Here is a 17187-nt window from a genome sequence, read left to right on the forward strand (position 1 = left end):
GTAGTTCTGTTCTTATTAGTTTAATACCTGATACAACACCGAATGGTGGCAGCTCTATATAGCCTGCATGATTAGCCGCACCCAAAACCAAAAAAAAGCCAAGCGGTCTTGGATTAACACCCATGGCTAACTCGGTTGTTTCAAGTAGCACTATTCTTAGCACTTTCATCTCATCCCTGTTACTTCCAGGACTCTCGTGGTGGTCTACATGGCCATCATGATTAGCCTAACCAAATACTACAATCCAACCTTGGCTCAGTCTTCATAAGGCCCTTCATTGGCTGTATTTTTGTAGTTCTGTTCTTATTAGTTTAATACCTGATACAACACCGAATGGTGGCAGCTCTATATGGCCTGCATGATTAGCCGCACCCAAACCAAAAAAAAAGCCAAGCGGTCTTGGATTAACACCCATGGCTAACTTGGTTGTTTCAAGTAGTACTATTCTTAGCACTTTCATCTCATCCCTGTTACTTCCAGGACTCTCGGTGGTGGTCTACATGGCCATCATGATTAGCCTAACCAAATACTACAATTCAACCTTGTCTCAGTCTTCATAAGGCCCTTCATTGGCTGTATTTTGGTAGTACTGTTCTTATTAGTTTAATACCTGATACAACACCGAATGGTGGCAGCTCTATATGGCCTTCATGATTAGCCGCACCCAAAGACAAAAAAAGCCATGCGGTCTTGCACTAACACCCATGGCTAACTCTGTTGTTTCAAGTTGTACTATTCTTAGCATTTTCATCTCATCCCTTACTTCCATGCCTCTCGGGGGTGGTATACATGGCCATCATGATTACCCTCACCAAATATAACAACAATACGTGCGTGCAGGGAACCATGGTAAGGTTACTTCCTTTCGCAAAATCGAGTATAACAGTTGCAGGCAGAGGTTCTGACCCTGCATTATGGATGCACCTCTCCCTAAAAGAGGCATGCGTTACAGAGTCTGTGGGCATGTATGCAAAGAGCTGGCCTGCCTAAAAGGAGCAGCAAGGCAGTACAGGTCGTTCTCCTTCAGCCGTTTTATACGCTGTCCCACGGCCACGACCCTCAACAGCCACAACAGAATGAAACACCACATATGCCATCCTTTTGAACAATAGAGTACAGGTATGGAATTGATTTTAGTTACACAGAGATATTTATTATGAACCGTGAAATTGAAAACAAAAACATGATTGGACACCCAGTACAGTACAGGTCGTTCTCCTTCGGCCTTTTTAGAAGAGTGTCCCGGACCCTCAACAAAAACAACAGCAGGAAAGAGGACATATGGCATCCTTTTGAACAATAGAATACAGGTACATCATTGATTTTAGAAACCCTGAGATAATTTTTGGCAAATGGGAAATAGAAAAAAACATTGATTGGACACCCAGTACACTTCTTTATCCTTAGACCTTTTTATAAGAGGGTCCCGGACCCTCAACAGAAACAACAGCAGGAAAGAGGACATATGGCATCCTTTTGAACAATAGATGACAGGTAAGGCATTGATTTTAGAAACCCAGAGATAATTTGTTGCAACTGGGAAATAAAAAAAAACATTGATTGGACACCCAGTACACTTCTTTATCTTTTTGCCTTTTTAAATTTTTATAAGAGGGTCCAGGACCCTCAACCAAAACACCAGCAGGAAAGAGGACATATTGCATCCTTTTGAACAATTGATTACAGGTAAGGCATAGATTTTAGAATCCCTGAGATAATTTATATGAACATGGAAATAGAAAAAAAACATTGATTGGACACCCAGTACACTTCTTTATCCTTAGGCCTTTTTAAAAGAGGGTCCAGGACCCTCAACCGAAACAACAGCATGAAAGAGGACATATGGCATCCTTTTGAACAATAGATTACAGGTAAGGCATTGATTTAAGAATCCCTGAGATAATTTATATGAACCGGGAAACAGAAAAAAACATTGATTGGACACCCAGTACACTTCCTTATCCTTAGGCCTTTTTAAAAGAGGGTCCTGGACCCTCAACCAAAACAACAGCATGAAAGAGGACATATGGCATCCTTTTGAACAATAGATGGCAGGTAAGGCATTGATTTTAGAAATCCAGAGATAATTTGTTGCAACTGGGAAATAAAAAAAAAAACATTGATTGGACACCCAGTACACTTCTTTATCCTTTTGCCTTTTTAATTTTTTATAAGAGGGTCCAAGACCCTCAACCAAAACACCAGCAGGAAAGAGGACATATGGCATCCTTTTGAACAATTGATTACAGGTAAGGCATAGATTTTTGAATCCCTGAAATAATTTTTATGAACATGGAAATAGAAAAAAACATTGATTGGACACCCAGTACACTTCTTTATCCTTAGGCCTTTTTATAAGAGGGTCCCGGAGCCTCAACAGAAACAACAGCATGAAAGAGGACATATTGCATCCTTTTGAACAATAGATTACAGGTAAGGCATTGATTTTATAATCACTGAGATAATTTATATGAACCGGAAAATAGAAAAAAACATTGATTGGACACCCAGTACACTTCTTTCTCCTTAGGCCTTTTTATAAGAGGGTCCAGGACCCTCAAACAAAACACCAGCAGGAAAGAGGACATATGGCATCCTTTTGAACAATAGAGTACAGGTAAGGCATCGATTTTACAAACCCTGAGATAATTTTAATGAAACGCGAAATAGAAAAAAACATTGATTGGACACCCAGTACACTTCTTTATCCTTAGGCCTTTTTATAAGAGGGTCCAGGACCCTCAACCGAAACAACAGCAGGAAAGAGGACATATGGCATTCTTTTGAACAATAGAGTACAGGTAAAGCATTGATTTTAGAAACCCGGAAATAATTTGTTGCAACCGGGAAATTGAACCCAAAAAATGATTGGACACCCAGGACACTTCTTTCTACTTCATCCTTTTTATAAGAGAGTCCAGGACCCTCATATGAAACAACAGCAGTAAAGAGGACATATGGCATCCTTTTGAACAATAGAGTACAGGTACGGCATTGATTTTAGAAACCCAGAGATAATTGTTTGGAAATGTGAAATTGGCCAAAAAACCATGCTTGGACACCCACTACAGGTCGTTCTCCTTCAGCATTTTTATAAGAGGGTCCAGCACCCTCAACAGAAACAACTGCAGGAAACACCACATATGCCATCCTTTTGCACAATCGAGTACAGGTATGGCATCCATTTTAGAAACCCGGAGATAATTGAGAGGAACCGGGAACATTTTTCAAAAAATTTGCTGGGGCACCCATTACAGGTCGTTCTCCTTCAGCCTTTTTATACCATGGGCCACGACCCACAACAGGCACAACAGCATGAAACACCACATATGCCACCCTTTTACACAATAGAGTACAGGTATGGCATAGATGGAACCTGGAGATAATTTAGAGCAACCAAGATATGGATAAAGATGCTTGGTCGGTCCTCCTACTTCACATTTGGGGCACTGCGCGTGCAATTTAATGGTCCACCAGATATGAGTGGTGTGTTAAGTTGTACTATTCTTAACAGTTTAATCACTGTTATGTGCCTAATTTTTTTATTTGAGTTTTGTACCCACAGAGCAGCAGCAGAGGCCAGAAAAATTAGGAATGTACAAATGACTGAAAAATTTGGGTATTGTAGCAACTGCTGTAGCAGCGGCCAGAAAAACTGATGTTTGTAAAACATTTAGAAAGTGCCCTAAAAGCTTGTGGCTTGAACACTAGTTGTTGGCGGATAAGTCAAGCAAGTCATCCGGCTTTATAAGAAGAAAAAAAAGGCCAGCCTGTGTACCAGTTGTAGCCCAAGCCAGCTCATCTCATCATCAGGCCTTTTTTATTCAAATGTATCGCCCAATGTCAGTCCCTTCGGGATCCATCCCTCATTCATTTTTATAAAAGTGAGATAGTCAAGGCTTTTTTGACCCAGGTGACTTCTCTTCTCAGTGACAAAACCTCCTGCTGCACTGAAGGTCCTTTTGGACAGGACACTTGAAGCGGGGCAGGCCAGAAGTTCCATTGCAAATTGGGATAGCTCAGGCCACAAGTCAAGCCTGCACACCCAGTAGTCAAGGAGTCCATCGCTCCTGAGAGTGTCGAGATCCGCAGTTAAAGCTAGGTAGTCTGCTATCTGTCGGTTGAGTCTTTCTCTGAGGCTGGATCCCGAAAGGCTCTGGGGATGCATGGGAGTTAAAAAGGTACGCATGTCCTCCATCAACAAGACGTCAGGAAAGCGTCCTGTTCTTGCCGCCGTGGTTGTGGGAGGAGGAGGAGGAGGATTACTTTCATCTCTTCCCCTGTTACATTCCCGTTGTGCTGTGACATCACCCTTATACGCTGTGTAAAGCATATTTTTTAATTTATTCTTAAAATGCTCAATCCTTTCCGACTTGTGGGAATTTGGTAACATTTCAGGCACTTTATGCCTATACCGGGGGTCGAGGAGCGTGGACACCCAGTACACGTCGTTCTCCTTCAGCTTTTTTATACGAGGGTCCCTCAACAGGCACGACAGCATGAAGGAACCCATTTGAACAAGGTTGGATGCCGAGCTAATCATGTCCCATTCCTCGTCCTCACTGAGGGTATCTTCTTCCCCCCAGCCACGTACAAAACCACGGGTACCAGAGAGGTGACAACAATGAGCACCCTGGGATGCCTGTTGTGCTCTGTCTTCCTCCTCCTCCTCCTCCTCCTCCTCAATGCCACATTCCTCCTCTGACTCCTCTTCCTCACAATCCTCTTCCTGCGTTGCCGCAGGTCCAGCAAGCGATGCTGATAAGGCCTGTTTGTGGGGGTGATTGGACACCACAAACTCTTCCTCTTCCTCTTCACGCTCATCTACGGCCTGATCCATCACTCTTCGCAGGGCATGCTCCAGGAAGAAAACAAATGGTATGATGTACGCTGATGGTGCCTTCGGTGCGAACTGACAAGGTTTGTCACCTCCTCAAAAGGATGCATGAGCCTACAGGCATTGCGCATGAGCATCCAGTAATTGGCAAAAAAAATCCCCAGCTCCCCAGAGGCTGGCCTAGCACCCCGGTCATACAAATACTCATTAGCAGCTTTTTCTTGTTGGAGCAGGCGGTCAAACATTAGGAGTGTTGAATTCCACCGTGTCGGACTCTCGCAAATCAAGCGCCTCACTTGCAAGCTTGTTCGACGCTGGATATCAGACAAAGTGCGCCATGGCCCATTGTAGGAATGCCTGAAATGGCCACACACCTTCCGGGCCTGCTTCAGGACGTCCTGTAAGCCTGGGTACTTATGGACAAATCGTTGTACAATAGATTACACACATGTGCCATGCACGGCACATGTGTCAACTTGCCCAATTTCAATGCCGCCACCAAATTACTTCCATTGTCAGAAACAACCTTGCCAATCTCCAGTTGGTGCGGAGTCAGCCACTGATCCACCTGTGCATTCAGGGCGGTCAGGAGTGCTGGTGCGGTGTGACTCTCCGCTTTCAGGCAAGTCAACCCAAGACTGCATGACACTGCCTAACCCGGGATGTAGCATAGTACCTGGGGAGCTAGGGGGTGCCATAGATGTGGAGCAAGATGCAGAAGTTTAAGAGGACTCAGCCGAGGAAGAGGTTATGGAAGTGGATGGAGTAGGAGGAGTAGAGGAGGTAGCAGCAGGCCTGCCTGCAAAGTCGTGGCGGTGTCACCAACTCTTCTGCAGACCACGCATTCATGCTTGTCAGACATCAGCAGGTTTACCCAATGCGCAGTGTAGGTGATATACCTGCCCTGACCTTGCTTTGCAGACCAGCTATCCGTGGTCATATGGACCCTTGCCCAACGCTGTGTGCCAGACATGCCATAACTTCCTTTCTCACAACAGAGGTACAGGGTTTGGGATTGCCTTTTGTGAAAATAAATTTCTGCCAGATGCCTTCCACTGCGGAGTCCCAATAGATACAAATTTTTTGAAAGCATCAGACTCCACCAGCTTGTATGGTAAAAGCTTGTGGGCTAAGAGTTCAGACAAGCCAGCTGTCAGATGCCGGGCAAGGGGGGTGACTTTGAGAAATTGGCTTCTTACGCTCAAACATGTCCTTGACAGACAGCTGACTGTGGGCAGATGACCAGGAACTGCTACGTAAGAGAGACTGAGTGGAGGATGTTTGAGAGGGGGGCAAGGAGGACAGCAGTGGTTGACGTGGCTGAAGATGCTGGAGCAGGAGGAGGAGGGTGGCTTTCAGTTTTGTGAGCTGCTTCTACTCATGTGTTCTTCCCATCTGCGTTTGTGATGGGGAGACCATGTGCCTTCGCAAAGCAGTTGTACCTAGGTGGCTGTTGGACTTCCCCACGACTCAGTATCTTTTGGCACAGGTTGCAAATGGCATCCACTGTTGTCAGAGGCAGACACACAAAAAAAATGCCACACTGCTGAGCTCTGCGATGACGGCATTCTGGTGGTGGCAACAGCATGCATTGATGGGCATCGGCGTGCTGTCTGGCTGACCCCGGGTGCCGATGCATGCTGTCTGACTGTGCCACTAGCTCCTTGAGATGACCTCCCATGCTTCCAACTCGTCTCCTCCTCCTCCTCCTCTTCTCTGTCACCCCATCTGAACTTTCCCCCTCTTCTTCTTCTCTTCTAGCAGGCACCCACGTAACATCCACCGACACATCAATCATCAACCGCTTCACCTGTATCTGACACATCAAGAAAGGAAGCAGCAGCGGGGTACAACATCATCATAATCACACCGTACCTCCATGTTGGTAATGCTGCCTGACTGAGACTGATCACTGTTATCTACATCCTCTGTCAATGATGGTTGCGCATCATTCATTTCTTCCAACTGATGTGTCAATAACTCCTGTGACAGATCAAGTAAAGTGGCTGTGGTGCTAGTGCTGGTGGTGGCGACAGGCGGGCGAGGGCACTGGTCACTTGAGACCTGCCCAAAGCACAGCTGGATGTAGATGGTTGCGTCAAGGTTAGGAGGACTAGAAGCGGAAGCTGTAGAAAATTGGGTGTCCTGTGTTAGCCATTCAACTAGGTCCTCCTCAGAACTTTCGCGTCCCCCCTGGCACCCGGCCGTCTCAACAATGTGCATATTTGTAGGGTCTAAAGGAATCACAGCACCACGACCATGGAACCTGCGGGGTGGCCTGCCTCTGCCTGTCATTTCTTTTAAAATGGACACTAACAATACTATTACACAAATTATATGGAGTGGTGGCACTGTGCAAGTGGGCACAGTATACACTGTGAGACTGACAACAACAAAAAAAGACAGATGTTTTAAAAATCACAAATTGTTCATTTTTTTAAATATTAGAAGTACTGTGACAACAAATATGATTGTTGGCAATAGTTGGCAAAAGGCCTGTCTGGCACACACGCTGGGAGAAAGGAAACTGCAATTCAATGGAACTAGGAGACTGAAGATTCACAGTCAAAACAGTTATGATTAACAAAAATTTCAATACTGTTACAAGAAATATGATTTGTGGCACTAATTGGCTAGTTGGGCCTGGCACACAGGCAGGCAGGCAGGAGGAAAATGCAATTCAAGGGCACTAGTAGACTGCAGATTGACAGTCAAAACAGTGATGATTGACAATTTTTTCAATACTGTGACAACAAATATGATTGCTGGCACTAATTGGCTAGTTGGGCCTGGCACACAGACTGGCAGGCAGGAGGGAAAGTGCAATTCAAATGGCACGAGAAAACTGAGGATTCAGAACAACAATCAAACATTTTTTAATTTTAATTAGTAACAATACTGTGACAACAATTATGATTGGTGTAAATAGTTGGCAAGACGGCCTGGCACACAGGCTGGCAAGCAGGAGGAAAGTGCAATTCAATGGCACGAGCAAACTGAGGATTCAGAATAACAATCCAAAAATGTTTTATTATAATTATTAACAATACTGTGACAACAAATAAGATTGGTGTAACTAGTTTGGCAAGTCGGCCTGGCACACAGGCTGGCAGGCAGGAGGAAAATGCTATTCGAAAGACACTAGTAGACTGCAGATTGACAGTCCAAAACAGTGATGATTGACAATTTTTGCAATACTGTTAAAAGAAATATGATTGCTGGCACTAATTGGCTAGTTGGGCCTGGCACACAGGCTGGCAGGCAGGAGGAAAGTGCAATTCAATGTCACGAGCAAACTGAGGATTCAGAATAACAAGCAAAAATTTTAAAAATGTAATTATTAACAATACTGTGTGACAACAAATATGATTGGTGTAAATAGTTGCCAAGCCGGCCTGGCACACAGGCTGGCAGGCAGAAGGAAAGTGCAATCAATGGCATGAGCAAACTAAGGATTTCAGAATAACAATCCAAATTTTTTTAATTTTAATTATTAACAATACTGTGACAACAAATAGATTGGTGTAACTAGTTGGCAAGTCGGCCCTGGAACACCAGGCTGGCAGACAGGAGAAAAATGCAATTCAAGGACACTAGTAGACTGCAGATTGACAGTCAAAACAGTGATGATTGACAATTTTTGCAAGACTGTTAAAAGAAATATGATTGCTGGCACTAATTGGCTAGTTGGGGCCTGGCACACAGGCTAGGAGGCAGGAGGGAAATGCAATTAAATGGCACGAGAAAACTGAGGATTCAGAATAACCATCAAAATTTTTTTAATTTTAATAATTAACAATACTGTGACAGACAATTATTATTGGTTGAAAATAGTTGGCAAGTCGGCCTGGCACACTGGCTGGCAGGCAGGAGGAAAGTGCAAATCAATGGCACGAGCAAACTGAAGATTAGAATAACAATCAAAAAAAATTTAATTTAAATTATTAACAATACTGTGACAACAAATATGATTGGTGTAACTAGTTGGCAAATCAACCTGGCACACAGGCTGGCAGGCTGGAGGAAACTGCAATTCAAGGGCACTAGGAGACTGCAGATTCACAGTCAAAACAGTGATGATTTACAATTTTTTCTAGACTGTTAAAAGAAATATGATTGCTAGCACTACTTGGCTAGTTGGGCTGGCACACAGGCTGCCAGGCAGGAGGAAAGTGCGATTCAATGGCACAAGAAAACTGAGGATTCAGAATAACAATCAAATAATTTTTTATTTTAAATAATAACAATACTGTGACAACAAATATGATTGGTGTAACTAGTTGGCAAGTCGGCCTGGCACACAGGCTGGCAGGCAGGAGGGAACTGCAATTCAATGGCACTACTAGACTACAGAATCACAGTTGAAAAAGTGATGATTTACAATTTTTTCAATACTGTTTAAACAACTATAATTGGTGGCACTAATTGGCTAGTTGGGACTGGCACACAGGCTGCCAGGCAGGAGGAAACTGCAATTCAATGGCACTAGGAGACTGAAGATTTGCAGTCAAAAAAATTATGATTTAATTTTTTTTATATACTTTTAGAAGAAATATGATTGGTGGCACTAATTGGCTAGTTGGGCCTGGCACACAGGCTGGCAGGCAGGAGGGAACTGCAATTCAATGCAACAAGCCAAATGATGAATCACAATCGAACAATGTTTAATTTTAAATATTAACAATACTGTTACAAGAATTATGATTGGTGGCACTAATTGGCTAGTTGGGCCTGGAAAACACGCTGGCAGGCAGGAGGAAAGTACAATTCAATGGCACGAGCAAACTGATGAATCACAAGCAAACAATTTGTAATTTTCAAGATTAACAATACTGTTACAACAACTAGGATTGGTGGCACTAATTGGCTAGTTTGGGCCTGGCACACAGGCTGGCAGGCAGGAGGAAACTGCAATTCAATGGCACTAGGAGACTGAATATTTGCAGTCAAAAAAAATATGATTTTAATTTTTTTATATACTGTTACACAGAATTATGATTGGTTGCCACTAATTGGCTAGTTGGGCCTGGAATACACGCTGGCAGGCAGGAGGAAAGTGCAATTCAATGGCATGAGCAAACTGATGTATCACAACGCGAACAATTTGTAATTTTAAAAGATTAACAATACTGTTACAACAACTAGGATTGGTGGCACTAATTGGCTAGCTTTGGGCCTGGCACACAGGCTGGCAGGCAGGAGGAAACTGCAATTCAATGGCACTAGGAGACTGAATATTTGCAGTCAAAAAAATTATGATTTTAAATTTTTTATATACTGATACAAGAATTATGATTGGTGCCACTAATTGGCTAGTTGGGCATGGAAAACACGCTGGCAGGCAGGAGGAAAGTGCAATTCAATTGCACGAGCAAACTGATGAATCACAAGCAAACAATTTGGAATTTTAAAGATTAACAATACTGTTACAACAACTAGGATTGGTGGCACTAATTGGCTAGTTTGGGCCTGGCACACAGGCTTGCAGGCAGGAGGAAACTGCAATTCAATGGCACTAGGAGACTGAATATTTGCAGTCAAAAAAAATTATGATTTTAAATTTTGTATAAACTGTTACAAGAATTATGATTGGTGCCACTAATTGGCTAGTTGGGCCTGGAAAACACGCTGGCAGGCAGGAGGAAAGTGCAATTCAATGGCACGAGCAAACTGATGAATCACAAGCGAACAATTTGTCATTTTAAAGATTAACAATACTGTTACAACAACTAGGATTGGTGGCACTAATTGCCTAGTTGGGCCTGGCACACAGGCTGGCAGGCAGGAGGGAACTGCAATTCAATGGTACTACTAGACTGCAGATTGACAGTAAAAAAAGTGATGATTCACAATGTTTTCAATACTGTTACAACAACTAATGATTGGTGGCACTAATTGGCTAGTTGGGCCTGGCACACAGGCTGGCAGATATGAGTCATGGCTGGTAGGTAGGGCAGCAATTTAACACAGTATGCTGTGTAAGTGGACAAAAACACAGGGCCTGATAGAAAATTAAGTTAGATTACACTAGCAAAATAATTTAAAATTTTATATTTTAATATTAAAATAATGTTAAGAAGTGCAATGCACATATGAGTGGTCGCACTGGCTGGCTGCTAGGTAGGGCAGCAATTAACAACAGTATGCTGTGTAAGTCAGATAGACAGTTAGACACAGGCCTGATAGAAAATAAAATTAGATTACACTAGCATAATGATTTAAAGATTTTTGGGGGGGAATTTAAAGAAAAAAGTTAAGCACATAGATATGAGTCGTGCTGATAGCCTTGGAAGGGCAGCTATTAAAAACAGTAGGCTCTGTAAGTCAGATACACACATGCCTGATAGAAAATACTATTAGATTACACTAGACAAATGATTTTTTTTTTTTTTGGGGGGGTGGGGATTAAAAAAAGGTTAAAACACATATGAGTCGTGGCTCATAGACTAGGGAGGGCAGCAAGTAAACACAGTAGGCTCTGTATGTCAGCAAAACACACAGGCCTGATAGAAAATTATATTAGATTACACTATCAAAAAAAATGTAAACGTTTTTTTTTTTTTTAAATTTAAATATAAGGTGAAGAAGATATGAGTGGTGGCTGCCTGGCACAGAGCAATTAACCAAAAGACTGGAAAAAAATGAAGTATATTAATGCTGTGTGAGCCTGACAGACACAGGCCTGATAGAAAATGTAATTAGATTACACTAGCAAAATTATTTAAAAAAAATGTTTAAATTTAAAATAATGTTATAAATGGATATTAACACTGGTGGCTGGCACAGAGCAATGAACCAGAGTATATGCTGTGTGACACAGGCCTGATAGAAAAATGAAAAAAAAATTACACAATGAAAAAATCATATACAAAGAAGATCCTATTTCTCAAAGATAAAATCCTTCAAAGATATACCTGTAATAAAACAAAAATAACATGGTGCAAATCTGCTAGACAAACTTAGTCAAGAGATCAAGAGATAGTCTTGATAAAGGCCCAGTTCTTAGGGCCGAAACGCGTTGACATATATGGTAAGCTTCTTTTCAATTATTGACTAAGTTTGTCTAGCAGATTTGCACCATGTTATTTTTGTTTTATTACAGGTATATCTTTGAAGGATTTTATCTTTGAGAAATAGGATCTTCTTTGTATATGAATTTTTTCATCGTTCACACATAGGAGCAACTTTCCAGGAGCCTTTCTTTATATACTTTACCCACATAAGGGTCATCTTACAAGTTTTTGGTCTTTCAACACTTATCAATATTTATTTGGATCAAGTTTTACACATCTCCATATATATTTTTTCACATTCTTTATTTTCAAACACATATTTTTAAACATATATTTTTTGTGTACACAAGTATTTTGATTTTACCACGCTATTTCCACCACACCAATTTTTAGGATTTTTGGATTTTTTTGGATTTTTATTTTTGAATTTTTATCATGTTACTTTGTTTTCACATCTCTTCACCGTTCATCAAGGGAATTTAAGGATTGTTATTACTTACTTAGAAGATCGGGAATAGGACTTTTATCTTTGGAAAGAATTCCATTTTTTTGGGACTAACTCATTTTTTAGGACATTCACAATGTCTTTGACCATTTTATGTATCTATACCATTATTATTAATAACCAACCTAATTAGTTGATTGCTAAATTTATATTTCAATTTGTGATTGCTAATGTATTTCATTTATGAGTTTATTTGTGATTTTATTTACCACACTATGGCCTAGATTTGGAGTTTGGCGTTAGCCGTGAAAACCAGCGTTAGAGGCTCCTAACGCTGATTTTAGGGCTAACTCCGGTATTTGGAGTCACTCAAAATAGGGTCTAACGCTCACTTTTCAGCCGCGACTTTTCCATACCGCAGATCCCCTTACGTAAATTACGTATCCTATCTTTTCAATGGGATCTTTCTAACTCCGGTATTTAGCGTCGTGGCTGAAGTGAGCGTTAGAGCTCTAACGACAAAACTCCAGCCGCAGAAAAAAGCAGGAGTTAAGAGCTTTTTTGGCTAACGCCGGTTCATAAAGCTCTTGACTACTGTGCCCTAAAGTACACTAACACCCATAAACTACCTATGTACCCCTAAACTGAGGTCCCCCCACATCGCCGCCACTCGATTAAATTTTTTTAAACCCCTAATCTGCCGACCGCCCACCCTACGTTATACTTATGTACCCCTAATCTGCTGCCCCTAACACCGCCGACCCCTATATTATATTTATTAACCCCTAACCTGCCCCCCACAACGTCGCCGCAAGATACCTACAATAATTAACCCCTAATCTGCCGGCCGCAAAGCGCCGCCACCTACATTATAGCTATGTACCCCTAATCTGCTGCCCTAACACCGCCGACCCCTATATTATATTTATTAACCCCTAATCTGCCCCCCACAAACGTCGCCCTCCACCTGCCTATACTGATTAACCCCTAATCTGCCGACCGGACCTGAGCGCTACTATAATAAAGTTATTAACCCCTAATCCGCATCACTAACCCTATAATAAATAGTATTAACCCCTAATCTGTCCCTCCCTAACATCGCCGACACCTAACTTAAATTATTAACCCCTAATATGCCGACCGGAGCTCACCGCTATTCTTAATAAATGTATTAACCCCTAAAGATAAGTCTAACCCTAACACTAACACCCCCCCTAAGTTAAATATAATTTAAATCTAACGAATTAAATTAACTCTTATTAAATAAATTATTCCTATTTAAAGCTAAATACTTACCTGTAAAATAAATCCTAATATAGCTACAATATAAATTATAATTACATTGTAGCTATTTAGGATTAATATTTATTTTACAGGCAACTTTGTAATTATTTTAACCAGGTACAATAGCTATTAAATAGTTAAGAACTATTTAATAGTTACCTAGTTAAAATAATTACAAAATTACCTGTAAAATAAATCCTAACCTAAGTTACAATTAAACCTAACACTATACTATCATTAAATTAATTAAATTAAATACCTACAATTACCTACAATTAAACCTAACACTACACTATCAATACAGTAATTAAATACAATATCTACAAATAAATACAATGAAATAAACTAACTAAAGTACAAAAAATAAAAAAGAACTAAGTTACAAAAAATAAAAAAAATATTTACAAACATAAGAAAAATATTACAACAATTTTAAACTAATTACACCTACTCTAAGCCCCCTAACAAAATAACAAAGACCCCCAAAATAAAAAATGCCCTACCCTATTCTAAATTACTAAATTAAAAGCTCTTTTACCTTACCAGCCCTGAACAGGGCCCTTTGCGGGGCATGCCCCAAGAATTTCAGCTCTTTTGCCTGTAAAAGAAAACATACAATACCCCCCCCCAACATTACAACCCACCACCCACATACCCCTAATCTAACCCAAACCCCCCAAAAATAAACCTAACACTAAGCCCCTGAAGATCTTCCTACCTTGTCTTCACCATCCAGGTTCACCGATCCGTCCTGAAGAGCTCCTCCGATGTCATGATCCAAGCCCAAGCGGGGGGCTGAAGAGGTCCATGATCCGGTCAAAGTCTTCATCCAAGCGGGGCAGAAGAGGTCTTCCATCCGATTGAAGTCTTCATCCAGGCGGCATCTTCTATGGTCTTCCATCCGGAGCGAAGCTGGCAGCATCCTGAAGACCTCCTACGCGGAACATCCATCCGGCCCGACAACTGAACGACGAATGACGGTTCCTTTAAATGACCGTCATCCAAGATGGCGTCCCCTCGAATTCTGATTGGCTGATAGGATTCTATCAGCCAATCGGAATTAAGGTAGGAATATTCTGATTGGCTGATGGAATCAGCCAATCAGAATCAAGTTCAATCCTATTGGCTGATCCAATCAGCCAATCAGATGAGCTCGCATTCTATTGGCTGTTCCGATCAGCCAATAGAATGTGAGCTCAATCTGATTGGCTCATTGGATCAGCCAATCGGATTGAACTTGATTCTGATTGGCTGATTCCATCAGCCAATCAGAATATTCCTACCTTAATTCCGATTGGCTGATAGAATCCTATAAGCCAATCGGAATTCGAGGGACGCCATCTTGGATGACGTCATTTAAAGGAACCGTCATTCGTCGTTCAGTCGTCGGGCCGGATGGATGTTCCGCGTAGGAGGTCCTTCAGGATGCTGCTGCTTCGCTCCGGATGGAAGACCATAGAAGATGCCGCCTGGATGAAGACTTCAATCGGATGGAAGACCTCTTCTGCCCCGCTTGGATGAAGACTTTGACCGGATCATGGACCTCTTCAGCCCCCCGCTTGGGCTTGGATCAGGACATCGGAGGAGCTCTTCAGGACGGATCGGTGAACCTGGATGGTGAAGACAAGGTAGGAAGATCTTCAGGGCTTAGTGTTAGGTTTATTTAAGGGGGGTTGGGTTAGATTAGGGGTATGTGGGGTGGTGGGTTGTAATGTTGGGGGGGGGTATTGTATGTTTTTTTTTACAGGCAAAAGAGCTGAAATTCTTGGGGCATGCCCCACAAAGGGCCCTGTTCAGGGCTGGTAAGGTAAAAGAGCTTTTACCTTTTTTAGTTTAGAATAGGGTAGGGCATTTTTTATTTTGGGGGGCTTTGTTATTTTATTAGGGGGCTTAGAGTAGGTGTAATTAGTTTAAAATTGTTGTAATATTTTTCTTATGTTTGTAAATATTTTTTTATTTTTTTGTAACTTAGTTCTTTTTTATTTTTTGTACTTTAGTTAGTTTATTTCATTGTATTTATTTGTAGATATTGTATTTAATTAATGTATTGATAGTGTAGTGTTAGGTTTAAATGTAGGTAATTGTAGGTATTTAATTTAATTAATTTAATGATAGTATAGTGTTAGGTTTAATTGTAACTTAGGTTAGGATTTATTTTACAGGTAATTTTGTAATTATTTTAACTAGGTAACTATTAAAATAGTTCTTAACTATTTAATAGCTATTGTACCTGGTTAAAATAATTACAAAGTTGCCTGTAAAATAAATATTAATCCTAAAATAGCTACAATATAAATTATATTTATATTGTAGCTATATTAGGATTTATTTTACAGGTAAGTATTTAGCTTTAAATAGGAATAATTTATTTAATAAGAGTTAATTAATTTCGTTAGATTTAAATTATATTTAACTTAGGGGGGTGTTAGTGTTAGGGTTAGACTTATCTTTAGGGGTTAATACATTTATTAGAATAGCGGTGAGCTCTGGTCGGCATATTAGGGGTTAATAATTTAAGTTAGGTGTCGGCGATGTTAGGGAGGGCAGATTAGGGGTTAATACTATTTATTATAGGGTTAGTGATGCAGATTAGGGGTTAATAACTTTATTATAGTAGCGGTGCGGTCCGCTCGGCAGATTAGGGGTTAATAAGTGTAGGCAGGTGGAGGCGACGTTGTGGGGAGCAGATTAAGGGTTAATAAATATAATATAGGGGTCGGCGGTGTTAGGGGCAGCAGATTAGGGGTACATAGGGATAATGTAAGTAGCGGCGGTTTACGGAACGGAAGATTAGGGGTTAAAAATAATATGCAGGGCTCAGCGATAGCGGGGGCGGCAGATTAGGGGTTAATAAGTGTAAGGTTAGGGGTGTTTAGACTCGGGGTACATGTTAGGGTGTTAGGTGCAGACGTAGGAAGTGTTTCCCCATAGCAAACAATGGGGCTGCGTTAGAGCTGAACGCGGCTTTTTTGCAGGTGTTAGGTTTTTTTTTCAGCTCAAACAGGCCCCATTGTTTCCTATGGGGGAATTTGTGCACGAGCACGTTTTTGAGGCTGGCCGCGTCCGTAAGCAACTCTGGTATCGAGAGTTGCATTTGCGTTAAAAAATGCTCTACGCTCCTTTTTTGGAGCCTAACGCAGCATTTTTTTTGGACTCTCAATACCAGAGTTATTTTTATGGTGCGGCAGAAAAAAGCCTGCGTAGCTAACGCACCCCCTTGACCGCCAAACTCCAAATCTAGCCGTATGGGTTTTTAATATAGATTTATAACTCTTAATCTAAAGTGGATCCACTTTTTTATTGTATTTTTATGTATTTGTATTTTACAGCTACATGTAGCACATTAAATATTTTATATACTTTTTAAGGATTTTTTATCTTTAGTATATCTGTCACCATCAGTTGTCTGCCTTTTAGGAGGCTCTCTGTGCATTTATTCTTAGCACTATTTAATTGTTTGGGGGTTGCTGGTACCCATAATACTAGGAGCCATAGACATAAGGTTTAGTGCTGTCAGATTTAAAATAGATAATGTATACTTTTTCTCTGTTGATAATTTTGAAAGTGGACGATTATATCCCTAGGCAGAGCATCTTCAGGTGGTTTGG

The sequence above is a fragment of the Bombina bombina genome, chromosome 6, assembly GCF_027579735.1.
Source record: "Bombina bombina isolate aBomBom1 chromosome 6, aBomBom1.pri, whole genome shotgun sequence".
Lineage (NCBI taxonomy): Eukaryota > Metazoa > Chordata > Amphibia > Anura > Bombinatoridae > Bombina > Bombina bombina.